Below are 23,415 nucleotides of genomic sequence, written 5' to 3'. Positions count from 1 at the left end.
CGAATAATGTTTTCTATTGACTCTAACTATCATGACCTGAATTGATTAATCTAAATGCCAGTTGCAGTTTTTTACCCCTGATATCTCATTCTATAGTAAAACTGATAATACATTTGTACCTTATGATTTCAGACATATCTTCTATTTTAAGTAAACAGATTTTCTCCCACATAGATAAATGTTACGAAAGGGTAAAATATTAAATAATATTTTGAAAATTTAAATATTCAATTGATGCTGGCGTAAAACTATTTTGTATTCACGTCAAACCTGCTATGTTTAATGTAAGTGTAAGTGAATAAAACATATTTAATCTAAAACATACTGAAGTACACAATATTTGCTTGAATATTAAGTATGCAGCATATTAACGTCAGTTAACCTTTAGCACCTGGCACACCTTTTGATCAGCACCTACTCCTTTGTGCGGCTCCAAAGGTGTGGACCGTTGAAAAAAATACAAAACTTATGGCATTTAACAAACAATATTTAGTGCCGTTTTGACAGTTATTGTAGTCAATGATTATTGTTGATTATGAGTGGTTATAATACAGTTTTTGCTGGGGTAGCCCCCAACAGGTGACTACTTTCAGACAAATTAAAGACTTATTCAACTGGAAATTATAAGGCTCGGCGGGCTAATGTTGAAGATATCGATCTTATATTCGGCATTTGATATACATAGCTCGAGATTCTATCCGTTTTATGTCTTTATCAAGTAAAAATATATTTTTCCTAAGCGGTTAGAATAAAAAAAATGTCGGCACACATTGCCTAGGACGAAAATATTTGTAGTTATACCATAATTACAGCAGGGAAAATTTTATTTACCAGCATGGACTATTTCAAATATAAAATTAAACTACTGCCAATTAAGTTTCTTATCACATAAAAAGACATTTACGATTGACAAGACCGCATTTTATTATGAAATATTTTATTTTCCGCGACCGTAAATACCATCATTCATCTTGAGCCCATTTAAATAAAACGAACATTACATCACCTGTTTTACTACAATAAAGCTGCGGATGGGGATATCGTTATCATAATTTAGGGGATCAAATGTATCGGCAACGATAAAGCAAGTGCAAAGTCAATCGCGCATCGGGTTAGCTCGCTTCGTAATCGTTTTTAATAAATCGAGTACGTGGTTGTAGGGCGCGGGTGGCGGGGACCTGCGCCGCGCCGACATGTGCATTAAACTTAATTGAAATTTTCGTGGCTACATGTTATTTTGCACTAATGCACCTTTCAATTTGACACGTTCGCGAACTCTCCTGTAATCCACGTTGAAAAGAGTTCAACGTCCGCGGGTTATTGTTTATGACTGCCGTTATAACGATTAAAATATAGTTTTATATTCTCACTTTCATTAGATATATTTTTAATTATTCGAATATATATAGACACGCACTTCCTTAAAAAAATGCGTGAGTTTATTCTGTAAATAAAAATGCTCCGTATTAAAGGTTACTGGGGTGGTTGCTTGAAATGGTATGTTGTCCTAATAACTTTTATTATGCTACTAACTAGAACTTAATTAAGAGTCAGCCAATGAAGACGATATTAAATTTGTAGTTAGCACGTAAACTAGTCGTACTTTATCAACGTAGCTTGTAGTTTGAACCTAATTGGTAAACCGGCGGTGCCTGCACATGTGGTCTGCACGCGTCTCGATCGATAGCTCGATCAAGTCGCGCTGCCAACGCGTTGCAATAAAACGCAATTATGTTCATCACACGCTTTTTTTTAATTGAACCCATGCTCAGAATAATATATTATTCTTTGTAGGTTTAATTTCTTTTCGGAGTTGCGTTAGATGAACTCAGTTTTTTAAAATTTGATTTCGTTTGCTATAATGGATTATATATATGTAGCTACCATACACTATACATCATAGGCTCTACTACTACTGTATAATATTGTTTCTTCTTAGTACCTCTTATTAAATGATCTCCTAAATGTGAATACCAAAGGTAACTTAGTGAGAATATTGCAATTTCTCAATGATTAATGTTGAAAGTATTAGCTACTGGTTGCAGTGATTTCAATGCGAGAAAATGAGATGTGCGCACAATGAGCATTCGCCCACGCACCTCGCGATTCGCGCCGCTGTGAACTGTCAGCTACTGTGCGCGTCTGCGCAGTACACTTAACACTGTACTGCCATGTAGGTACATATAGGTACCAGTGTTTAAACGTTGCCACTCACATTTCTTTATTTATTCCTTAACAAGTGAACACTCGTTCCCGGTATAGTAGATTCTACAAGAATGAATGCATTTAAGTATTTCGACGAAAACGGTAATTTTTTATCATCATTCTCACCTTATAAGTCGATTTGATGATATTCTCAAGTACGTTACTTAAAACGAGATCGAGCCGAGAGCAACATCATTAAAAGGGTGGTCATTTAACAGGCATTAACGCCTAAAACATAATAGCGAGTTTAAATAATTACGAAAAAAGGTGTAAAAAGCGCTTGAATACAGGTAAGAGTGATGCGCCCGCGCAGGTCGATGAAAGGCCGACGGCAGACACCGACGGAGATTGATTACGTAATCATGGACAACGGCCGGCGATTTCGGGAATCTCATAGAGAGTAATCATCATTCATCTCACGGCTCGTTGACGTTACATTGAAGATGTTCTTGATGTGAGATTTCGACTGAACCCTCATAATCGAATTTCGAAGTTAATTTTACGCGTCGATTAACGTAGCCAGAGGTCAATAGAGGTGTTTTGTATTTGGAAAGCACGTTTGATTGCACGGAAGCGACCTAAAAACTAGTTCAACATAATAACAACATCGAGTCTCAGTCTCAGCGTTAGTAACAATGAGGTGGTATCTGGCTGTCGACGCACAATTAGCCCTCCATTGTGATATCGGTATTGTACGCCTGTGCGGTGTGCGCGGGCGCGGGCGCGTGTTGGTTTTACTCCTACGCCCATTGTGATGCCTTCAATCGCGCGCGCATTGCCATTCCACTCACTCCGCTCAATGAGATATTATCTTGTCTATTATTAGCCGAACACTCGATGCTTAAATAGATAATGATTTAATATTCCGTCGGTATAGCGTATTGCGCGTCGATTCATTATGATTGATTGCTTTAATTCGCTTATTAAAATCGACGTAACGCCAGAAGCTTCGTTATGAATTAATGCGTGGATTTATTATTCAGATTGAACTGTTATAAAATAGTTGGACTAAGGAATAATATCTTTTTTTTTCAAAAACCAACTCAATGATAAAGAAATTTAACCATATTGTTATTTTAAGGCAGGTAGCTGTATGAATGCTATTATTTCAGTGCTATAAACAAAAGGCGTTGTTAATGTGGATTGGCTTGGCAGGCCACCGGCGATGGTGGGTCACAGGAGTCACACAGGTCTAGGTGCGCGTGCCTGTGTGTGGCACAATACACGCGTAATGAAGTGGGCCGCGAGGGGGCGGCATTGTGCCTCCAAACGAGCCATTGTGAGCCATCGGCGACCGCGACTGCGACCCCCGACCCGCTTCTCGTTACCACTGCCATAGCGACCTCATTGAAATACTCTGCAACCGACTGCGCTCTTTTTGGTTGCTTAGAAGGCATTACTTACAGTAACGTGGGCCTTGTTAACGCTTACTAGTGACACCTACCTGATTGAATCACATCGACATGTGATTATTTGTGTCTTATTTATAAAAAAGTCGAGTAACAAGGAAGAAAATGTTGTTTAATTCTGAAGACAACTTGATTGATATAATAAAGAGTTTATTTTATTTGCAATAGCAATGGAAACGAGTCATCGATAGTCAGTGTCATCTGTCTAGTTAGTTAGTAACTAAATGAGGTCGTTAAAATAGAGTCGATCACCACTCGACATAAGGAAGCTCTTTGATTTATGCGCCAGTTGCACCGTGAACTTTGAAATCATAATCAACGCTTCAGGCTGTAAGCTAAAAAATAGAGAAGTTCCTTGTCTCTTTTACACATTTTTAGAGAGTAAAGGATAGCAGTCGAATTCAAAATCGTCATGTGGTGTTAGTTTTTTCAAGTAGAGCGTTAAATTTTCACGGCTACCCCTCGGTAGGAATAAATTATTTTTATGTGGATTCAGGGTGGGCGAACGCGTCGATGTAACAAAAACGTAATCGTAGCTCATGTCACGGAAGTAAGGGTTGGTTTCAACGTTTCGGTGTCATTACTACACAGATGCTACTTAAGATTTTAAAGGCTTCCTAAGTCACGTATCGGATAAGTGTCACTAAATCATTAATGCATAACCGTAATGTTACTAAAAGGGTTTGATTAATCAATTTAAGAAAATTTTCACTTCAGGAAAGTTGACTCTATAAAATTTCTTGATTCAGTATCTATATTCTGTGAGAATAAAATTGCGTTTCATGAATAGAGGGGTAAAAATAGAGCGGTATAAAATGATTTGGCCTCGAAGTGTGGCATAAGTTTTCCTACAAATGACGCCTAATGTGCCCAAATTATATCCGTACGTGTCGCCGCCCTGCGATGAAGTTATTATTTTCCATTTCCGTGGCGGTGTTAAGTCGATAACTCGAAAATGACTGCCATTTGTATGAACAAGCCCACAACACCCACAATCTGACGGCACCTGCTCATTACCGAATCATGGAAATAAAGGTTGTCGACGGTGATTGTTAGATTTGTTATTCAGAATATAAATATCGATACGCAACAGTGTACAAGAGAGTGCCTACAGGTTTTATATAGCTAGAAGCTGTGTTAGTGAAATTAAATGTTGATTATAAGTCGGATATTTTTAGCTAAAGACAAGTTTAAAAGTTTCAGTAATTTAAATGACTCCACAACGTTAAAATAACCTTATATTTGTATTTACATTTACACTGGCCTCTAATATTCGGGTCCATTAAATGTTTTCACTCAGCTTGAAGGAGTAGCCTATGAAATATAAAAAAAGATCTTAATGTAGACTTGAGGGAGTGCTGGGTAGCAAGGGTAGCTTGGACAATGTGGTATGTGTGACGTCACGCAAGTTGGTCATCAGCTCGGTCGCGACATGTTTATATTAGGGTACAACAACTCACTCGGGGTACGCTGTATGCTTTCATAGCGTAATTGTTATTGCTGTATGATTGTTCGATATCTTAACTTTATTTGTCACCGATTTATATCTGATACCTGTGAACGACCACCGAGTATATTGAGTTCTCAAATATATTTTTTACTTATTATTGCTAGTTTGTATGTTAACGGCAAAACGTTAAAAAAAAACTTTTCACGTGGAACAAGTAGTGGTTAGAACATCAGAAGCTAGTAAAGTTTACTATTACAAAACAATTCTGTATATTAAAGGGTGAACACTTTACAATGAGTGAACTTTTATTCGAAGTATTATGTTCACCAAGAAGTATTAAGAATGCCTAATAACTTGATAGTTCGAAATAAAATGTCTCTGCTTAGAATGCCAAGTCCTCAAATGAGATAGCGCCACCAGTTATTTGGGTCCTGTCAGGAGCATTCGTAAAAAGTAAGCCACTTTTAGGTAATTGGATACACCCGAACGGATTCCTCGTGGAGAACATCACAGAACTTTTTTATCGAGACATCTATTAAGTACAAATCAATGTAAGAAGAAGATCCAAAGTTATGTGTAATGTGTATGATGTATACTATGTATGGAAGCGTCAATCAACAAACTGTTGTTTAAAATCATTACACTTATTTAGATACAGAATCAATAATTGTTTCACAAGATATTTGTTTCCTAGTGCTTACAAATACTCCTGGTAAATTCTGGAAACGGCATCAAAGAAACAAGACGTGTATACATTGAGAGTCGTGTTGTGGTATCATGATAGATACGAGTATAAACATATGACGTGAAAGTTCACGTAGCGTAGTCGACCCCTGTTTTCCCGAGGAGCATGGAAATATGAGCGTCTACGGGTGAAAACGGGACGCAAGAGGCACGGTCGCGGCGGTTTCGTACATCGCCACCCGTCCGCGCCCGTAAGCTCGTAATTTGCCTTTCTATTAGAGCGAGGGCGTGAAAAAAGGAAAGCGTTTACGGCGTGTTTAATGGGAGTGAGAGGGAAGAAATATGACCGCCCGTCGGGAGAAGGGAAATTTTGGTTTTCAGAGAGTTTTTGCGGAGATGTGCATCGGCTCGCAGAGTGCGAGGGGGACAGCGATGTTGCCGGAGCCGCTCCCCCGAATAATTAGCGGAAGTCGTGGCTTAGTTTACCCCCAAGCGGGAGAGTTGCGGGAAGGGAGTTCCTCTATTTGTCGTTTAAGAGTTAATCGTACGAGCAATTCGTCACCCTCGGGAGAGTACGCCGCCAGTGATATTATATCTTTATTATGAGTCCGTTGTACTGGAACTCGTCGTCCGCCCCGGGCCATTACCCGAATCGTGATTATTGATAACTTTGTTTGCTGCATTATTTTGACGCGAGGGCTAATACCACTGAGCATCTGATTATATTATTGATGAGCAGTGACTACCTTTTTGTTTAAGTCAATTATAAGTTAAATGTGTCTTAAACTGTCACGAGTCGACGAACTAATTTACGTTATTCAGAATTTTCAATACGTTTTAACTTCATTATTCGTAAATTAGTGCTAAGTATTCCGCTTCACAGCATTTTAAAGACTTGGAACAAAAATTAAAGTATTTATTTATTTTGCAAAGTTTCTTTCAGTTGTAGCTGCGTAACATGTTATTAGTCGAGGGGAAGTGACAAATATAGTAGTCGGAGAGCTCGTGTACGGACTGTCAATTAGCTCTAATAGCAGACTCCACGCGCCGCGACATATGCTCAACGACCAACTTTATATTTGTTACCCCTTTTACGATACAAAATTATACAACTGATATAGCCTTAAGCTGTATTTTTACACCATTCAGCTAGAAAGTAGAAAAGATAATTTTAAACAAACGTCTGTCCCTCCTTGTTAAGTACAATACGGCTGAGTTAAGTAATAAATAGCGTGAATATTAAACTCGCATCTCTACCTTCTGCTATACAGCGTATTTTATATTCAATTTCTTAATAGGTTCCATCTGTGGAACTGAATCCCAATAATAAACATGGTTAATTTGGTTATTATCTTTATAGTCTGCATTCTCATCATAATCATCAATTTACTGTAATACAACAGTAGTTAATTAGAACAAAATATTCATCGCAGTCGGCCAGATTTGCCCAGGGTGGGTATAGTTTTACTTGAGAGCTTTTCTGAAATTAGTCGAGTTTCATTAGGAGCTGGTGCTATCGAAAGGTATGTTGGGAACCAATCAGCGGCAAATGAGCGATGGCGGTAATTAAAACGGATCGCCTTACCGAATCAATAAACTCACGATAAGCCAATTAATTGCACATGCGGCCGATACATTCCCCGAGGTGAACTGTGGCCGATTAAATCGGACGTTATGAATATATGCCTGCCTAGTTGAATGTGGGTGTACCAAGTACCTACATTCCCGCAAATATAACCAATGCGTGAATAAATAATCATCATACAACTGACCGTATTGATAAAGTAGTTAGATTTTCTTTTACATAGTAGGTACTTTTTGCCGCGTGTTTGTTCTGCGTTTTGCTTAAAGAACGGATCTAATCGGTATTACTCTTTTTTCTCATTGGCAGGGCCATTTGTTGTGTAAACCTTCAAGCAATTTAAATTTATTCATCGTGTGCGGTAAACATCGAATGGATAATATCGACCATTTACAACCTGGTCGATAGTAGCTCTCTACAGGGGAGGTGGTTCTAGGAAAGACCCTTTTGAGTAAGGTGCACCATTAATTACAAACAAACGTATTGTCGCGGACTATCAAAAAAGACTGCTTGTGAACCCACAATACACTATTTCGCAATGAATATATTGGTCCACCTTTAATAAGACTACAAAACGTTAAAATCAATACATACAAGGCATTTTATTAATTCCAGTCTTTTTATTAAGATAGTCTATAGTAATGTCTGTAAATATAATATTTTATATTTTTTTTCCGAGTTAAATGTATTATACCGCTATAGTTACACGGGAAAAAGTAGTGACGTCACGTGTGTCAGTGCGAACAGCAAGATTCCACGGTTGTTCTGCGTGTGGGTGGCATTGGTCACAATGGTGTTTGGCTTGGCATTCGTCACAGGGCGGCTCGCCTCATGATTGATGACTCGCACGTACCTTCTGAGCGCACTAACTACACACGATACAGGTCTCCACTCGAGCGAACAACTCATCATTATGCAATTTTTTGCAACATTTTAACATATATGTAGTTACAAGTCTCCCTTGTAATGAAGTAAATAAATAGCCTAAGAGTTGCAGTTGCTTGTATTTAACTCGTTCCCCTATTTACATACAAGATAAACATCCAATTGTAAGAGATCTGAAAACGCCTAAATCTATCTATTCGAGTGATCTACTTCGATCATGTTTTCTACTTTGCGGATATTAAATTTAATGTTCATTACATATGTTATTTACTTTTCATTACTACGTACTGTTAGGCAAACAGACTAACTTTCGCATTTATAATACTTATTAATAATAGTGTGGATTGCAGTTTACAAATAAAATATGTGCTTAAGCTGAGCGTAGCTTGTTGAAAAAGGAAGTTGCATCATATTATAATCCCAATACCACACACAATAATAATAAAACCACGAGTAAACATCCAATTTTATGAATATTGAATGTCTTTGTTGGGTATTCTGTTCAGAATATAATACAAATGGCTATCGTTTACAATTTCTCAACATACTTACAACTTTTCTGTTTTATTAATCTCTATGTTTCAATTTACAAAATTACAAACAAACATTGTAAGGCGACTACTAGGGAAGGTGTCATATAAAAAATAAAAAACCTTTAACAAAGCGAAGGAGCGTCCAACGCGTAAATTATGGATCGTCATAGGTTACTCTGCGAGGTAACATAATATGCGGTCCGATGTCGGGTGCGATAGCACAACGAAATATTCATAATCTTCGGAGGGCTCTGTAAATAAAAATTATTTCGTATCGAGACAGGTGTAGCGTCGGGTTACGCAGACACTGGTCAATGGTGAACGCTGACATGCTGCCGCTGAGACCCGCCACTGATATTAACATTAGGACGAATTAGTTCGCCGATCTGTGTGTCCAGGTGCAAGCTGTCTCGTCGAACGCGGCCTCCGATCACGCTATGACACTATCTCTTAAATAATCACACAGTTCAGATACTTACTCTAAGTATTTGTAAACCGTCACTTAGGCGGAAAACTGTATATCAATATTTAAAGCCAGGTCAAGGTTCAAAAATGCGTATAAAGTTGTATGTGTCGTTGATTACATGCAACAATGCTAATGGACTGAGTCTATGAATATATTTGTAGCATTTTCGTGCTGTCATGAACTCTGTGACACCGTTGACTTGTAAATGCCTATCGTGTAGCGTATAAATAACAATAAGCGTAGGCCTAATTAGCTATAAGAGGCTTGATAAGTTTTTATTGTCTTGATGTTGCGTGACTTACGATAGTTTGTGCGCAAATCCGGTCATATCCTCAACAGCACTATAACTAGGTATGCGTAGGTACTCCCTGTACTACAGCAGGCTGCGGTTTCGTGAAACTAGATTTGTGTATGCAGCCGAGTTCGTAAATAAAGCCGCTCAGGATGCGAGATCCGAATCATTCTTGTAACTGTTGTCACACACACGCAACGCGACTCACTACAATATAAACACACCTAAGTTCACTCCCTCGTGAGCAACCCTTGTTGCCAACTCGACTGGAACACTACATAGCGTTAATAAATGTGTAACCATACATAGGTAGGCACATCTACATCATAACGTTTGACCATTTGAGACGACTGTTTACGCTTACATTGGTAGCGCTGTACAAAGCGTGGTAATTTTGGCTCATGCCTCATTAAACCTGCTTAACTCTCGTGGTTATTATTTTATGATTGTAAATTATGGAGGAGCGGTCCGAAGATAAAAGAATTTATAGATATAATATTCATAATTTGCCTCCGTCAGCGCTATTATGGCAAAATTAACGGTGTATTAGTGGGTATATAAAGCAATTAGCTGCGTGTAAGAAGCAATTTAAAAAAATCGAGTCGGTTTCATCAATCGTCGGAGTGCTTTGTCAGATCGGACTATTAATGGAGACGTTTTAATCTCCCGGATTACAAGTCCACAACTGACTTGTCACCCAATGGTGTTGGAGTGTTTTATCGGTGACGGATCTGTGTCCCGAGGAATTCGAATTGATCGTCACTTGAAAATTGTATTCTTAAATTTGAATTATTTCACTGTTCAGGAAAATAGACCTTATAGTGTGTGACATTTAAGATGATTTGTGTGTGGTGTGTGTTGTCGGGTGCGGCGGGTGCTCGTCGCTCGCGGCGCGGCGGCGGTCCGCCTCGACATCGACATGTCACTCGTTTTGTACTCGTCGCCTGATCCCGCGCTTAACTAACCGTTTTGACAAGATTTCTGATGTAGCGATAAGGTGCTACAGTTTTATTTTTCGATAGGGGTTTGAATGTTCGCATTAAACATTTTTAGTGGCCAGTCTGTGTAAATTTTATGTTTTATTAAATAATATTGATAAAGATATACACCTCTTTCGAGTTTTTAATTTGTACGTTCTAGTAAAAAATGATAAACGATCGCTAAAAGCCTATGGTGGCAAATTGAGTGATGTTATTTCTTTATAGATGGTACAAAAAAACTATAACTTACTATTAGTTTCTAATGTTATTCAACATTTTTAACAAACAGTTATAAAACGAAAGCAATATAGTAGTAAAGAAGATTACTAAATCTGATATAGGTATGTCGGATTAAGTCGCCTTTTTTGTAACTGTCTTAGTTTAAAGAAGCGAGTGGCTTCCTAGTCCGTGAGGTGAGATAATATTGACGTGGTGTTGCGTTCAGCCAAAGGCACCGGCCTCTGCAGTGACAGCGCATCACAATACAGTCGTTTAACACGCTCATCGCATTTGGAAGATCTTCTGACAGCTCATATGTATCAACTACAAAATGAGGTTTGATGCTTCCAGACATCCTGAGGGGTACACTTTGACTTTAGGGTCTAAAAGGTTGTTCTTTTATTACATAATAATCATAAATATCCTCTTCACTGAGCTAGCTTAGTTTGTGTTCTTGTAAAAATAGTATAAGTGGGAAGAACGTGGTTGAATCAACAATGAGTGTAAGTTGCGGGCTGCGGTGGCGTGCGCGAGGCGTGTCCGCGCTTCATCGATCGCAGCCTCCGACGCTCCTCGACGACGTCTGCTCCCCAGCACCCCTGGCATCCCCCCCGCCCCGCGCGCCGCCACCCCGCGCGCGTTAGCGCCCCGACCGACTGCATTTACCACCCGCCTCCCTAGTCATACTACGTACATACTACACGACCTACCTGTCTACCGTCACTGTCTGCTTCCACTCTCAACATCTTTGTATTTTAGCTAACACCGACCACTCTATTTATTTGATCAACTACAAACTAGAACTAGATTATAATGTGTCGACCTTTTTTCGTGATTACGAAGATACCAGTTAGAACGTAAGGTGTTGATTTGATGTTTGTATTGACTACGGTGCTCGTTCGCTAAAGTTGTAATTAAAACAGTTTACATCTCTTCGCGAGCGACCTGTAAATGTTATTTTGTGCTCATTAAACGTGAATTACGTTATAAAGTTTAAGTGCGTACGTCGTAGTCACGTTTGAGCGTTCAAGTAATTATTAAAACTGAGTATGTAAGTCATTTAAGGATAGACGATTGTATAGGTAAATTGATCGTATTGCAATTCTTACGTTTAGTACCTACATTTTTAACAAGTTGATTACGAATCCATAATTATTATGTACTTAAATTATTTGGATATGTCTGTTGAAGTTATAATCGCTTTATTTGTAGGCAACAACATACAACATTAGTGGTCTAAATTAAATTTGTCGGGTGTCGGTATGGCGCGATGGCGCCGGCGGTGGTCATCCATCATCGATAATGGTGCGGTCACACTAACGACCGTGCCCTCTGTCCGTCACGCGGCGCAGCACGGCCGCGGCTCCAACACCGTGCGCTCGCGACCCCGCACATATACCTACACAATACACAAGCTAGTGAATTACACTCTCTACACTATTAACTGTGATTTGACACCTCGCATCAATCTCACAAGTAGCTCGTCTGTCTCGTATTGTATTCCTCTATGATACTTAGTCCACAATCAGTTTTCCTTTGACAAGAAAACTTAAATACTTCCCTATCTAGACATGTTTATTGCAAAAACTTTTCGACGCAATTAACATGCTTTTAAAGTTTACCTTTCTACCAACATCAATAAGGATGTCTCGTTCATTACGAATGTTGTTTTAAAAGACTAGTTTATTGCAGTCGGTCAAGTTATGGTTATTAAGGATCCTGTGAGCATTAACGATTAAAAGTAAACATCGCAACATTTGAATTACACGAGTACCTGGAGGCAACGACATTAAATTGCTCGGTATGTGGTCGCAATTTTTCACCAGTTTCAATTAGTTAAGGCGAGTAAAACCTGCCCGTTGAGATATAAGGAGTGCAAGATAAATTCGTGGAGTGGGTCGCAAGTCGCATCGCTAATTACATCAGCAGCTGACTTCGGTTAAGTGCCGATATCAATCTTGAGCTGAGCACATGTGGGAACATGTTACACTGCTTGAACAAAATACTCGTTTTTATACATGTAATTGGCGGAAAGATTCGAGACCGCTACAATGCACTCAGTAATTAGCATAATGTTATTAACTTTATATCTGTCTGACGCCTGATATAGGTTATTATATAGATATGTATGTGTAATGTGTTAAATGTGTAGCGTTCTCAATATTTTCAGTTAGATACATTTCCTTCTTATTTGGTTGGGATTCGTTTATTAGACTCTATTAACTAGTTTTCGATATTCTACAAATATTTTTACAAATTACATTATGTAGTTTCATGCTCAAAAACGGTTACACTTGCTATATTATACCCTGAATTTAGTTAACTTTTTATACACAGGCATAAAGTACCTTTTAAATTTATATTATTCGCTTTCAAACATCAATAATTACGTTTAAAATCTTGTTATATGCTTTGATATTACGCAGCAATGTCATAGACCGATACGAGTTTATTAGGTGTAGAGTGTTAGAATGGCTCTACATGTTTATTAATCTAGAGATACTTTCTGTACCGGTCTCAGAGTGGCTCAGTAGCACCTGCGTTACGCTTTATTGGCCTTTATAGGCGTTCAACGGTTCATTTAACGTCGATGTGGATATGTCTATCAGTGTAAAGACGTCTCTACCAATGGTACAGTTACGTCGACGTGTCTACCCATGCTTTGAAGCTTTTGAATTCACTGATTAAGAACACGACCTGTGTTGCATGACTGATTTCGAATACTCAGTTCATTATTTTGTGAATATATGCATAACCTTGGCTATATTTTTTTACGAACGATAATAAAGTAGGAAAATTGATTTTGACACATTCTTTTTGTTACAGTATTACACTGGCGAATGATTTTCAGTTTGCAATTATGTGTAATATAAGAATAATTTCATCAGAAGATGAAGTGAATATTATCCGTTAATTGGCACTTAATCCCGTGTCTGTATAAGTACCTTGGCGTAAACTTAATAACAGTAGATTACATACTACGTTAAACAGAGTCAACTGCAATTATATTCATTTCACAGCGACTGGTTGATATAATTTATGTCATTTACACCTTACAAGTAGCTGTTTTAGTTATTAAAACCTACATTCTTATAAGTATCGTATGTTATAAGAAAATTTCGATGCTTATTTATATTTAGTTTTTAAAATTTTCATACAAACATCCCCTCTTCTCACCCCTTGTACCCCAATATTGCGATCAAAAGTTAATAAAAGTAAAGTTAAGCTTATCATAAGCTTATGTTTTTTTCTTAAGGCCAACTCTATTTCTGAACCAAATTTCATTAAAGTCAGTGCAGTCAGTGGTTTATCGTAATAGACAGACAAATATTTTAGTTAGTTAGTTACATTCGCATTAAATTATAATATTAGAAGGATGTAGTAGAATAAGTCAAATAAACAATCGCACAAAAAATGTTTAGTCGCTATGCACAGTTTATTATAGTTTAAATAGCAAAAATGTTCTGAGTAAAAGTAGTTATAACATAACTTCTTATTATGACAAACATTTAAAATAACGTGGACATTTATGAATTAAACTCTGATTCCATCAAAATTATTATCTCGTTCATATTCATGTGTGTCCATAGACGAGCTCGTAGTGTACAGCATAGAAAACCAACAGATTAGCTGTTTATATTGTTATTAAGCTATTAGTTATGTTAAATCTACATTTATCGATATCGAGCTGATATGCTATAATAAAAAGTACTCGTGTAATGTGAATAGTTAGTTTTATCTGTATAATAGTGAGGGTACACTGTCGGACGCGTCGTTTGCATGGCAATTTGTCGATTAGGATACTGATAGCGGATAATGTATTGTGAATTGTTGTGGCTCATGTCGTTTTTGCTACCATTTAATTTCACACCTATTATAACATTTTGCCATTTAATTCTGGATGCATCATACATTTTGTACATTTTTGATGCTGAATTTTGACTTTTAGATCGTAATCTCAGAAATTAGCTATAATACTTCATTCATATTTCTCATGCTAGTAATTATGGTTTTTTGTTGTTCCTAACGTTTTACACAAAGGATGTTGTTTTGCACATGGTTAACAATAAATATTTAATAATCTTGATTACCCATTAACCTTCGAGATTAGTATCCAAAATGTTAAAATTATATTCGCATATTTGTATAAATTATATATTTAAACCTAGGTATGTGCATATAATAAGAGCATAGAAGACACAAGTATCAGTTATAATAAATCAGCAGGAAGATATACATCCAGCAGGCCAGCTTGATCATGGCACATTTTAATGTGGTAATGATTGTGCAAGATATCAACGGGTCCATTACTGTGATGAGATAATTGAACGCCTGTTGACAGCAAGAAGGCCACTTTACCACTGCGAATGCTATTAGGTACTCATAAGCGCATTTGCATTGGTAAAGTACTTACAAATTATACATCCAAGCATTACGATGCGGTGGTTAAAGAGATACGTATGTGAGCTTCGTAAGTAACCTGCACTCGTATATTTATGATAATTATACAGGATAGCAAAATGCGGCCCACGTTATAAATGTTCTGTTAACAACAACAGTTTTTCTATCTAAACATACATGCATTTTATTATAGCAAGTATTTGGTGGGAAAATCCCGGAAATATGAGCAGTAAAATATATATCTTATTTAATATACTGACAGATCGAATATATATTATCTAAATCAATAATATTATCATTCTAATCCGTTGAGTAAATATACTTAAGTAATAAATTGGAATTTTTATTGAAAACGGACGACATTTAATCAATTGCTGCCAATAAACTATTAAATCATAAACGTTCGATTTAAATGGAGTTATGGCTTCATTAGTTGTACTTGTAAAGTCTAAGTGAAACTTAATTTTACAATTGCAAATAAACAGAAAGGAGATTTCCTCAATAAATGGTAATAGAGGGCAATCAGATTTAAAAGTTTAGAGCTTCAGTGAAAGGTACAAACGAGTCTGTATATAAATAAGTGTTGAGGCGGTCATTAGCAAAATGAAGCTATTAGGAGCGTGTAAAATAGTTAATTACGAGGCGTAATCTTAAGCCGAGCTAAACCAAGCCGAGCCGTACCCAGGCGAGGTAGCAGGAGATACTTCCCCATCATTATGACAGTGTCTATACTCCCTTGCCAGTCGCCCACTACGTCTGAGGGCTGCATATTTTGTTCTTAACATCTTAAATTGTAATACTGGTTATATGAACACGTAACTATGTTACTTAATACTGTTTTCTTTGAAATTTATTGTGTTAATTACATTATGTTGAATGAAGTAGGAAGTGATAACTATTGTTAGGCCACACAAATAGAATTATTGCGGCAATTATAATAATCTGATTCAAGGAAGAAAAACTACTAAGAAAGATATATTACATTGGTTGTGCTTGTAGAAGTACTGCGCTTGTACTTATTATGACGGATGGTTATAAGTTATAAATTTAGATTATAAAGTAGAGTTTAACATGCACTTTATAATTGCATTGAGTTTAGAAAATTATTATTATGGCTGGCGAGTTGTACTGAGGTATTGATAATGACAGTCGACCTATCACGTACTCGATGGAGAGTTCGGTTAGCGCACGTATTTAATGCGGAGTTCGCCGACTGCGGCGACTCAGCGTCTACATACACCGTACATATCGAACTAACTACTTATCAAATAATTGCTACAGAAATTACTACGAACAGACAAGCAGTAAACATAAATTTGTACCCTGTGCAGTTGTATATGTACCTATGTATGTAACTACATGACACGCAAGACGATCGTGTTGAGCATGAGAAATTGTTTAATTGTACATTAAACGCTGATTTATCGCCGTATCTACAATAGTTAGTTCATCTCGTTGAATTCCCATTGCATATACCTGAACTATGTCTTGATTGTAATTTCACGTTTTTGCGAAGGTACGTAGGTATGTGAAATTCATTTTATGTGCCTTAGAAATTGCTCATCGCATCGTTTATCATGCGGCGTGTCGTTACGACTACACCGAGATCGATTTATAGAGTTATGAATAATCTAATCTTGCAACTGTTATAAAAGCATAAATCTATGGTTTGTTAAGTGTTGTTGCATACGAAATAACACTAACCTATTTCAAGTTTTTATGGATGCTATAAAGTTATATGGGGTCATTCGGTGTTTTAATATTTTGTCGGGAGTCACACCGGTGGATTTGTACACGAGTGGCGTTGTTTACGAGGGCGAATGTTGCACATCAACGATTGTGTGGTCAGCTTTATGGCGAGTCGGGTGTTCCGCCGGAAGTGTCATAAAACCGACATCATAGTCAGATTCCAACGATAATAATTAAAGGCCACCTTGTTAATGTTAACTGGTCTATAATTGCCGCCTGATATTAATTAGTTTTATATTGGTACTGGACTTACAACGTCACAGGAGTCGTGCGCCCCTTCCTTTTGTCACACCATTTTTATAGTTCTAGTTTTATATCGTACATCAAGTCGGCAATATTGTATTCTACATAACCGATAAATCCTAGGTGTTAATAAAGCCTTTCTATGTTTTAACACACAGTTTGTCACGACATATCTTTTTTAATAAATTCCAATGAACTGAACTACACTTTTAATAATTTACATACAATTTAGGAACTACAATCGTGGAAATATATTAAAATTGATAACAGTAAATATTGAAGCATGGATATTATATTTCGAAAGCTAAACATTGTTGCATCAAGGATTTTCGTTGGAGTCTTTCAATAAAATAAGCTGTTGCCAGCTGAACAAGCCAAGAAGTAATAAAATTAATGATGATTTCTTACATGCCCACGAACACCTTGCGTTGTGTAAGAAAGTCGGAGTCATTTTATTTTGAGAAAACTCTTACAATCAATTCAATTTCTCGAAAATTGTGGTTTTGAAATTAATCAAAGTGGGAAACTAAAAATTATGTATGAAACAGTAAAAAGACGCAATAACATATAGGTAAGGTATTATAGGTTCGCTCTTGTGTATTCTGAACAAATACTATACATCTTATGCTCGCAAGGCGTATGAGATATATTTTTTATTAGGTAGTTCGAAGAATGTAATAATAAATAAATGTATAAAAATATTGATATATTGTTTGGTTGTTGAGGTATAAAACAATCTACTCTCTACCTATGATTTATGTAGTGTGGAGCATTAAAATACGTACGCACGGCGTGAACTTGATTTACACATGTTATTACAGTTTATTTAAGAATTTCACGCTTCCACTTAATGTTACTTATTGTAAATTATCGTGTGTTAAACAATAAAACATTTCTCGCATAACTACAATCTCGACGCAAAAACAAAGAAGAATTTTTAATTAGCAAAGCGTTTCCCTGTAGTGCGGCGCCCCGCCGCGCGGCTACTTTATACACATTGCTTTGTGCTCGTTAACAAAACGTCACTTTTCACTATATTTATGTCTCCATTATTTTTCATGTACAACGACATCATAAAGTTTCTGCGATTAAATATACTTAACCTGACTATCAAATACTTGTTCATTTAGAATTTCGATTGATAAAGCTCTTCAATCCCATTTGCCAGATTTTTACAATTGTGTATTTTGTGGGTGCGTATCTAAAGGGTTAAATCCTAACAAAACAGAGTCATGAAGCAATATGACGAGCCAGCAAGTTGACAGTCCTCCCGCCACTTTACAAAAGTAATAAAACGAGAGTTCCATTTTGTACGATTACCCGGGAGACGACAAAACATGTCAAGTGTCAATTTATATAATTTACACAGGATTAAAATGGTGAAGTGACAGATGACAGTTCACGTGCTCCTTGCTGCCTCTCAATTCCTAGTCGTTGATGATGCTTGGGGATTTCCAGCGGACCTGTTGATTTTTTAGATAGATTTCTTTTTTCGTTTTCACACGAGGCTGTCTGTAGTAACTGGATATTTTGTTTTGAATAGCGAGATTAGCGTTTCGACGTGCCGCGTGGCGTGACGGCGATGACGCGCGACGTAACGAGACGCGTAAACGACAGACAGCTGACACGCGGCACGCGCGCGCACTCCACATTGCCGACAATCCGACATAACATATCGCTGTAATACACTAGTTGCTGCCAGGTTTTATGTTACAATACACTCGTAATGTAACATAACACCTCGCCTACGATTTGTACCTTCATTACGCAAATGTAGTTCCAGAAATCGTTAGTGCAATTCGTATTACACGCCAGCAATCAAATCAATAGAGTTCTTATTAAATTATTAGGTAGGTACCTACACACATTATATCAATATTCAGGGCTACTAGAGGGCTAGTCAGTGTTAACTTATTTCAAAACATAATCATCAGACTAAGTATATTGTTTTAATAAAATATTATAGTTATCGGGAAAGCGACCTATCTATGTACCTATAATGCTTCAAAATCACATGATAACAAAGAAATAAAAACTGAAAGTAGAAATAAACATATAAATACGGTGTCGTCGACCCTCGTTGCGTGCAAACGCGCTCTGTGTGAGTGGATGACATTTCATGAAAACCAGTCATGTTTCTATTCAAGTCATAAATACATACATATCTAACAACTTATTGTAAATGATTAGATATTGGATAGATATAAATTACCTACGCAATACCTGCGCCGTTTGTAAATAAGATCTATTAGATATTTGTTACTTGCTCAATGCTAGTATTCATGTCTTATTAATAGTTTACTTGATTGAATATGACAGTTATAAATGATGTCGTATTTCATTATTATCTAATTTTCCACAATGGTGATTGTTTATTTAGTGACAACGGAGATATGGGTATTCAATGCAATGTTAATATCTTTACAAAATAGTTTAATAACATTTACGAAGCTAAATCACAGAATGGATAATCTCGTTTTATTGTTAGGTACAGACATAGAGATCATGTAAACCACAGGTGCGTACAAGCTTTAGTTTTCACAATGTGACATTTTTATTCTACCTTTGATACAAAAATTGGGCAATTAACAGTTAGAAGTTATCAGTCTTTAATATATATGATCGTCAATTAGAATATTTTTTTATTGATTTTCAATGTTTATCTCTACATACGGTGAATGTATTAGCGTTACTTTATTTTTAAGATCCGAGATTGATTTGATATTCATTCTTAATGCGCCTATGTTTCTTCGATTATATGTATTTCTGCTCCATAGTCTGTCAGAGTGGACTAAAATCGTTACAGACAAAACTTGTGTTCACGTATGAAGGAACAAAGCCACACAAGATCAGCTTAAAATTCGATTTAAAAACCAAATTATTATTATGATTGTAACCGGATTGTCAATATTCATTGTTACACAAATATCTCGACATTTATTAAACACACTTTTTATCTCGTAAAGAACTGTCAAATGATTGTGTTAAACTAATATTACCCACTTTATGTATACCACCTACTGCTTCGAACTTGGAATAACGTTTAGTGGAATAACAACCATATGATATCTGTTCGTAACGGAACCACTGGATTCTCTAAATGAAAGAAATGTTATCTCGATGGCATAGAAACGTGATATTTGATCGGAATTTCACTTTAACTTATGTATGTTGTGACATTTAATCTAAATACACATTGTGAGGTATTTATAGCTGTAAAATAATGACATAAAGGTTTCGAGAGAGATTATTTTTTAAATAAATATCAATTATGAATCCAATTGCAGACAGATAGCGTACATATAGAAGTTCAACCTTAGTAATAAGTAAAGTATGAACGTTAATAAGGTAAAAAAAAAATGCGTCTGTATAATTATAAAAGAGACTCGTACTATCTACATTTCTATACTAACTAAGATACTTGCACGCAGGCAGTCCGTCCCAAAATATGTACGAGTACGTGCATATTACTTATAAAATATTTAAGCTCTTCGACGGGCCCTTAAGAGTGAAAGTAGAATTTGTTAAGGTAAGCGATAACCATAAAGCGTCACATAATTTTTGGTAATATTATACCTAAACAAATATTTAAATTTCGTCCATTGAATCTGTTATATTTATTTTTATGATGAGTACGTGTAACATTTAGCCTTTCTCAAATCGTTGAAGATTTGCTTGTATAACCTGAGGCACCGGTTGAATTTACTTGGGTCGACCGATAGCTGACCCACGTGACTTAACTAATAGAATACCTGTAACCTCGGGTTAAGACTGTGTGTAAACACTGTCATAGATGTCGGCGTGAGAATTCAAGCAGACAGTGTGGATGGATTACGTAATGTGCAAACAACGTATGGATAGATAAACTATCCATTAACCGACGACATCATATTATATAGTTGTCGCCATTGGTTGTCGCATAGAACACGATCACACGATACATTTCAAACTAAGAAAATATGTGCATTAGATAGATGAGTTACTTTAAGAAAGTTTCAATTTTTTCAACCGCCGGGGTTAGCGTTTATATAGACTACAATACTATTATTTCCAATTCGTATCTAAAATTGCCAACTTATAACGCTTTCAAGTGTCCCTGAAGCTGTGAACAGGTACCTATTTGCACGACTAGCATAGTATTACGTGTTCCGAGAACCAACACCATTATTTTTTATAGCGCAGTATTGAGAAATAATTAATAAGGCGTTAAATAGGACAGATGAGCGCGTTTATAGGCACAAAAAGAAGAATAGCTTAATGCATTAGCTGACCATAAATATAAACAACTTAATTTGTAACTTGTTTTTTAATTTGCATCGGTAAAATATACCATTACGTTGAACGTTATGAAAGTACTCGAGTGATACTAATGTTCAAATACAAACTAGCGTAGTGTGAGTAGATTATAATAAAAAGCAATAAATTGTTACTTACATATAAGACGGTTGATTTACTTTTGTCAGAAAAAAAGATAATTTATTATATATTACCTACTATAAAGAGTTTTAGTCTCAATAAAATGCTTAAAACTGAAGATAAACGTCAAAAATATTGCTCACGCAATACATTGAAGGAATTAAAATGAAACGAGTATGGACAATTAAAGATGGGATGATGTAAATGCTTATTACTAGAATAGTATTTATTTACTGGACAATTGCACAAAGGTCACGAACATTATAAATTACACATTTATCTGATTAATAAGTGCACAGTTTGCACGTTGTAATAACATAGTTTGTCCTATGACTTAATTATCCCCTCTTTACTAACTAGTAATATGAATTGTCATGTTATTAGTTAGCGGTACTTTTTTTATGTTGTTTCATATCAACATTATAACACTTTGAAGGAAACTGAAGTGACATCACTAGTGCTTTTACTCATTTTCAATAAATTCTCAAATCTATGCAAGATAAATTCTGAATTTGTTGGGAAACTGTCCTATCAAATTAGTTATATTAAACTTGTCCGCATTCAGTGCTGTCCTTTGTATTACCAGCATACCAAAATGAAGTTTATACGGTTTTATCAAACAAATAATAAGTGAATGAAAGGAGGACATTATTTGCGCCTCGCACCGGATGCGGTAGTCCATAATTGTAGCACTCAATCAACTTAAATTAGGCTTCTTTCATGCGTATTGTGAACTTGTCGCGAGGCTGTGGTTTTATACCGCATCAAGTTTCCAAATACCTGATATTAAAATGAAATACAGTGCAGGATTATAATATTTAATTTTGTGTTTTACTGACTTATCTCCACAAGTAACAACGATGTATCTCGTTCGAATGTCTCTAATATGTTGGTGCTGCTAAATTACTAGAGAATATGAAAGTAGACAGGCTCTTGATTTTATTATGTAGCTGTACCTTATTAATCCTTACCCAACATTAAAACTAATTAGCAAGAGATGTTGTATAGAAGTAGTTTTTGCATCACAGTTTAGTAGATTAACCAGTGTAGTCGCCTAAAGCATGGTTATTAAAGTACCACATTGTAGTTAGTTTATCTTTGTCTAGTATATTTGACCCTTTACACATTGCTCGAACATGGAATAACAAATTAAAGTGCTAGCAAAAGCATATAATTCTATTTTTCTCAATATTTGCCGTTTAGCAGCTCAATGTACTTGGCAATTGTTAAAAGTTCTCGCATTAGTCTGTAGACATCCGTTCAATTGGGTATTTTGTTAAGCTTATCCGAGGGCATCGCGGCCCGACGTTTATTAATGAATTATGTAAATGCGACCGACCGACGTTTGCGGACGACTCAACCGACTTTATTACTAGCAAAATGCGCTATTAATATAGATCGTTACCTCCGTTTCTGCAGACCCTCAATTGTTATTTGCTTTAGTATATATTCATAACTTAGAGATTAAGACTTCATACTCTTATTTTTTTGTATTTTTGTAACAAAGGCAATCAAAAATGATCGCACTATCTTAAGTATATTATTATAAAATAAGTACAGGTATATTGTGCTTAACTGCTAAGTGGATTTGGATAACTAAATTTAATGAACAGTTACTATAAAATATATATTTCCCTAGGATTCAGACGATTACCATCGTAAATAACGATCAATTTTAATTAGGAGGTATTTAAGTAATGCTTATGTTTTCGCAGGTTTACTTATGCATTAAACAGTTAGTAGTTTGCTAGTACGTTTCTTAAAATGATTCATGAAAGCAAATAAATCTTTTAGCAGTGTTGGTGCACGCACGACAATTGTTGTCCAGGATCGATTGTTATCCGTGATGGATGTAGCTCATTACTGCGGCGCGCTGGGTGGCTCCAATGTCGTCTTGTCGT

At 36.3% G+C, this 23,415-nt stretch overlaps 1 protein-coding gene across 1 annotated transcript in view; it reads left to right on the top strand.

Moving 5' to 3' along the window:
• Positions 1-23,415, top strand: part of mid (midline) — a 58,307-nt gene that overhangs the window by 10,669 nt on the left and 24,223 nt on the right. The window lies entirely within an intron of this gene.

This window comes from Anticarsia gemmatalis, chromosome 3, assembly GCF_050436995.1.
Source record: "Anticarsia gemmatalis isolate Benzon Research Colony breed Stoneville strain chromosome 3, ilAntGemm2 primary, whole genome shotgun sequence".
Classification (NCBI taxonomy): Eukaryota; Metazoa; Arthropoda; class Insecta; order Lepidoptera; family Erebidae; genus Anticarsia; species Anticarsia gemmatalis.
The sequence above is the reverse complement of the archived record's forward strand: the minus strand, read 5'-3'. Positions and strand labels throughout refer to the sequence as shown.